The sequence below is a fragment of the Heterodontus francisci genome, unplaced genomic scaffold (assembly GCF_036365525.1).
Source record: "Heterodontus francisci isolate sHetFra1 unplaced genomic scaffold, sHetFra1.hap1 HAP1_SCAFFOLD_43, whole genome shotgun sequence".
Classification (NCBI taxonomy): domain Eukaryota; kingdom Metazoa; phylum Chordata; class Chondrichthyes; order Heterodontiformes; family Heterodontidae; genus Heterodontus; species Heterodontus francisci.
In genome coordinates, this window is record NW_027141852.1 from 7,376,796 (window position 1) to 7,382,795 (window position 6,000).

At 47.1% G+C, this 6,000-nt stretch overlaps 2 non-coding genes across 2 annotated transcripts; both read left to right on the top strand.

Annotated features, from left to right (window-relative positions):
* Positions 1–1,751: 1,751 nt before the first annotated feature.
* On the top strand, positions 1,752–1,834 carry trnal-uaa (transfer RNA leucine (anticodon UAA)). The gene has a single exon. It is a non-coding gene; the product is annotated as a tRNA-Leu (tRNA).
* A 3,738-nt stretch (positions 1,835–5,572) lies between these two features.
* trnal-cag (transfer RNA leucine (anticodon CAG)) lies at positions 5,573–5,655 on the top strand. The gene has a single exon. It is a non-coding gene; the product is annotated as a tRNA-Leu (tRNA).
* The last annotated feature ends 345 nt before the right edge of the window (positions 5,656–6,000 follow it).

The window sequence follows — 6,000 nt, forward strand, 5'->3', positions numbered from 1 at the left end:
GCAGTGCATCTGGTAGATGGTACACACTATTGCCACTGTGCGTCAGTGATGAAGGGAGTGAATGTTTCAGGTGGTGAATGGGGTGACAATCAAGGCGGCTGCTTTGTCCTGGACAGTGTCGAGTTTCTAGAGTATTGTTGGTGCTGCACTCATCCTGGTTTGTGCCTTGTAGATGGTTGACAAGTTTTGGAGAGTCAAAAATCACAAAATTATTGCAGTGCAGAAGGAGGCCATTCGGCCCATTGTGTCTGCATAGAATCATAGAACATAGAAAGTTTACAGCACAGGCAGGCCAAAAAACGAGCCACCCAGCTGAATCCCATTGCCCAGCATTTGGACCGTAGCCCTGCAGGTTCAGGTACTTGAGGTGCACATCCAGACACCTTTTAAATGAGTTGAGGGTTTCTGCCTCAGCTACCCTTGCAGGCAGTGAATTCCAGACTCCCACAGCCCTCTGGGTGAAAAAACCTTTCCTCATCTCCCCTCTAATTGTTCAACACATCACTTTAAATCTATGCCCCCTAGTCACTGACCTCCCTACTAAGGTAAATAGACACTTCCCATCCATTCTATCCAGACCCCTCACAATTTTGTACATTTCAATCAAATCTCCCCTCAACCTCCTCTATTCAACCCCAGCTGATCCAATCTTTCCTCATCGCTGCATTTTTCCAGAGCTGGCAACATCCTCGTAAATCTCCTCTTTAACCTCTCTAGTGCAATTACATCCTTTCTGGAATGAGGTGACCAGAACTGCACACAGAACTCAAGTTGTGGCCTAACTAATGATTGACACTGTTCCAGCATAACCTCCCTGCTCTTATATTCCATACATCGGCTAATAAAGGAAAGGATTCCATAAGCCTTCTCAACCAACTTATCAACCTGTCCTGCTACTTTCAGGGATTTGTGGACATTCACTTCAAGGTCCCTCACTTCCTCTACACCTCTCAGCATTCACCCATTAATTGTGTATTCCTTTGCTGTGTTTGACCTCACCAAAGGCATCACCTCACACTTCTCCAAGTTGAGTTCCATTTGCCACTTTTCTGCCCACCTGACCAGTCCATTTCTCCAGCTCTCCTAATGAGCATTTCACCACGTGCCTTGAGCTGAGTTACTCATCACAGAATTCCCACTATCTGATTTACTCTTGTAGCCAGTGTATGTATATGAATGGTCCAGTTAAGCTTTTGTCAATGGTAACCCCCAGGATGTTGATGGTGGGGGGATTCAGCGATGGCAATGCTGTTGATCGTCAAAGGGAGATGGTTACATTCTCTCTTGTTGGAGATGGTCATTGCCTGGTACTTATGTGGTGTGAATGTTACTTGCCACTTAGCAGCCCAAGTCTAAATGTTGTCCAGGTCTTGCTGCTTCTGGACACGGACTCCTTCAGTATCTGAGATGTCCTGAATTTGTCCTCTTATGAAACCTTTGTCAGGACTCACTTGGAATATTGTATCCAGTCTTGGTCTCCTCATATGATGGGTGATATTGAGGCTTTGGAAAGGGTACAGAGGAGAGACATTCGACGAATTCCCAGTATAAGACATCTTGGTTATCAAGTTAGACTAAAAGAGTTGGGACCCTACACCTTAGAGAAACCTAGACTTAGGGGTGATCCGATTGAGGTTCATAAATAATGAAGGGTCCAATTTAGCATGGGAGAGGAGTCATAAGTTTATATTGGAAAAGGCCAGATGGCACCCGGATCACATTAAATTTCATTTTCAGTGGTGGCCTAATGTGCCAGGATGGCCGAGTGGTTAAGGCGTTGGACTTAAAATCCAATAGACATGTGTCTGCGTGGGTTCAAACCCCACTCCTGGTATCTGTGCTTACAAAATGTTATTTATTCTTTCCCTGACTTTTGCCTTGCACCATCATCTCTTCTGTCATTTAATCACTCTTGCCTTCCAACTGATCACAGCTTCCTATTATTTGATCTGCCCCAGCACCGTTCCTTGGCTCTGCGCTTGCTTATAAACTGGTAAATCTTTAACTTAATCTCCTCTGTACCCTGACAATGACCTTCTCATCCTTCCTGGATTGTGGTTCCTCACAGGATCCGCTGCCTCTCCGACTCCCCTCCAGGTAACTGAAGGCCCTGAGCCTTGGTCTCGCTTTGTACGCTAGCTGGTAGTTGATTCCTTGCAGGTCTGCCACCGCTCAGGAGAAGCTCAAGACCCAGATCAAGCAAAGTATCAAGAGGAATGTGAACAAAGGCTCCCTGGTGCAGAGCAAGGGACAGGGCGCCACCGGCTCCTTCAAAATCAGCAAGAAGGAAAACCCAGGGAAAAGTGGGAAAGAAGGTGAAGAAACCAGCAGCCAAGAAATCTTTAGTGAGGAAACCAGCAGACAAGAAATCTTCAGTGAAGAAACCAGCAGACAAGAAATCTTTAGTGAAGAAACCAGCAGACAAGAAAGTGACAACAAAGAAAGTAACAGCCAAGAAAACGAGCAGCAAGGTGGCGGCAACGCCAAATAAGGCGGTGAAGAAAGCAACGCTTCAGAAAAAGTCTCCTGCGAAGAATGTCAAAAAAGGCAAGAGTGCGGCGGGCGGAAAGGCGCTGAAGAAAGTGCAGACATGGAAGAGCAAGGTCAAGCCGAAAGCAGCGAAGTCTCAGAAAGCAGGGTCTGGAAAGAAGTGAAAGCGCAGGAAACTTGTAAACATCTGAACACAAAGGCTCTTCTCAGAGCCACCCACATCTCTCAGGAAAGAGCTGATCCCCTGATCAAATGATCCCTGTCCAGGCCCCGCCTGCAGATTCCACATGGAAATGATTTGGAGTAAATCCAGGATCCCTGGTGACTCTCCTCCACCCAGCCCTTTCCCCACTCTCTGTCATAAAACAGAGGGGTGTCCGGCCCTCACACTAACTGGGGATGTGTTCGGTGCAGTCTCAGTTCACAAATTCAGGGGGAGAGTTTGTAAGACAGTAACACTGGCGGAGAAACCCCACCTCACAACTCAAACCCCAACACATGAGTTTCTCCAATTCAGCTGGAGTCGGGTGACAACAGGAGCTGGGATAGGCTGTGATCGGGAATGTTAGGAATGGATTTGTTCAGGGAGGAATGTACCTGGAATCTCCGAAAATAATAGTTCCTTATTTCCCCAGATGACACATTCTGCAGTGAGAATGAAAAGTCTCTTCACTGCTTCACATTTACTAATTGTTTGGTTCGAGATGAATAATGAGTCAGAGAGTAATGACAGGATCTGAAGCTTCTCTCACACCAGCCCTTGAATGACTCAGTGTGAAGTGTCCAATGTGTGAAGCTGCTGCCAGGGTTTGTCAATCTGAACAGTTTCAGCTCAGTTACTGGGGGCCTGGAATCCCCGCAGTTTGACTCTGTCTCTGATTGGTCACCCGCTTCTCAATCCAATTCTTAACCAATAGGAGAATCACATATAAGTAAATAGAAGTTCTCATTGGCTTAGATTTTCCAATTGGAAAAATCCTGGCAATTCCAAAGCAGGAAGGAATTGAAGTGATGGAAAATTTCAATTTTCAGGCAACAATTTTAAAACCTCTCATTTTATGTTCTGTGTTACTGTATTTACCGTCACAAAATCCTGACGCGATTTTAGGAATCGTTTTCATTTGTCAATCTGTTAACTGTAAGCGGCGGGAGGAAGGTCCGGTTCAGCAATTTAAAACGGGACAAATATCAGCTTCCACTCTGTAAAAGGAACAAATTAGCGACTAACCGCCTCTCACAGGCTTCTCGGGGACTGACAGAAACGAGCGGTTTCTGATCTTTTCTCCTGAAAGAGGCGGATAATGCTGCAGGGAGCAATGAACTGCCCTTCACTTTCTGGCTGCTAATTCACCCCTGACTTTAAACAGTTCAAACAGCGACTGATGCTTCTGCCGGAAAATGAGCAGATTCACCAGAATGATCCCGGTCCATCATGGCCAAAGACATCCAGCTGGCCCGCCGCATCCGCGGGGAACGCACCTAAAACCCAGCTTCAGTAACAAGTGTAACAAGGGCTCTTTTCAGAGCCAGCAAATCAGCAAAGGAAAGAGCTGCCATCTCTGTTCATCATCAAACCCATTAGATTGGAGGGGCGGCCACATGGTTTCTGTTTTGTCACATCACTTTCCCGAAAGGCCTGTCGGACTGAGAGCTGATCTGGAATTTAGAAAGCAGCATTACCGGAGACTCATTGCTGCTCAGCACAATCTCAACCCCGCTCCTGGGATCCGTTAGCTGGCATTTGGGGAAAAGAAATGGATCCCAGTTTTATTTGGAAGGCATTAATGGAGCCGGGTCCGTTCACATGAGGGTTATTTACTAACATTACCCAATGAGTTCACTAATATTTGAATCCATTGGAGATTAGTACACAGGCAATGTAAGGCAGCTCGGTCACTCTGACTGAAACCGCCAGTTCCCCGGGGTTGCAGACCATAACACTGCGGGGAGAGAATCCCCGACTCTATCCCGCCGCCGGGGGAAACAGACAGCTCTGTGTCCGGAGAATAGGGAGGGCCGGGGGGAAGGCACATATTAAAGCGCTGCAATGGACTCAGCTCCTGTGTGTGCACAACTCTCACTGATTCCGTCCTCTGGGAAAAGTGCGGTCTAAACAGATCAGGTTAGGAGAGAAACACACAGCCCGAGAATGGCCTCTTCCTTCCTGCATTTACTCTGTTCCGGAAGCAGATTCTCATTGAGAAGCGGCGCTCAGATCACCGGAGAGAAAAAAAAAACACAATTCAAACTGTCCAAATGAAAAACAGAGAATTAACCCGGACACTTCCATTATTAAATTAATTCATCAGCTCCGAACCAGTTCCCGTTTATGTACCGGGATAATCTCGGGATTTATCAAATCGAAGTCAGTGGGATTTATTAAATTGTTGATTCTGACACCCTGTTCTTCACTTAACTAGAGGGGGAGATGTGTGAGCAGAGAAACAGAGCGAAATCCAGAGAGGGAACTGAAAACACACCTGGACAGATGTGAAACAGGTCAATCCACTGTTCCAATAACTCCATCTCTGACTTCCTCCTGACAGTAACCAGCCCTTTCACAGAGACTGTGAGTGGCTCTGAAAAGAGCCTTTGGTTTATTAGATGACATTTTGGCCGCTTTACTTTTTCTGGGAGCTCTTGAGTGCTGGTTTTCTTAGGCAGCAGCACGGCCTGGATATTAGGCAGAACCCCGCCCTGAGCGATGGTCTCCCCTCCCAGCAGCTTGTTGAGCTCCTCGTCGTTGCGGACGGCCAGCTGCAGTTGTCTGGGGATGATGCGGGTCTTCTTGTTGTCCCGGGCCGCGTAACCGGCCAGCTCGAGGATTTCAGCGGTCAGATACTCGAGCACAGCAGCCAGATCGACCGGGGCTCCGGCATCCACACGCTCAGCATAGTTACCCTTTCTCAGGAGCCTGTGAACACGGCCCACCGGGAACTGCAGTCCAGCCCGGGAGCAGTGAGACTTGGCCTTGGCCCGAGCTTTCCCGCCGGTCTTTCCTCTTCCAGACATTTCCACAATCTCACAAATACTTTCACAAAGAATGAATAATTTCCTTAGCAGTGGTAATACATCGCAGGCAGTCAGGATGGCTGAGCGGTCTAAAGCGCTGCATTCAGGTCGCAGTCTCCACTGGAGGCGTGAGTTCGAATCCCACTTCTGACAAGTTGTGTTTTGACTGAACTGGAGGCGTTTGGGAGCAGCGGCAAAAAGCAAAGAAAAAGCATGAAAGAACATGGACAAACAAAATAACAATGGACCCAAAGATGTTGCATTCAAACATGAGAGTAAGAGGCAACTAAACAAACAGCAGGGCACATAAAAGATCAAAAATGTAACCTTTGTCTCGGGGTGGAAGATGTTGCCAATATCCTTAATGAATACTTTGCTGTTTTCCCGAATGAGAGGGTGATGCAGATATTGTTATTAAGGAGGAGGAGTGTGACGTATTGGACGAGATAACTTAAGGAGAGAGGAAGTCTTAATGGGATGAGCATCCTTGAATGTGGA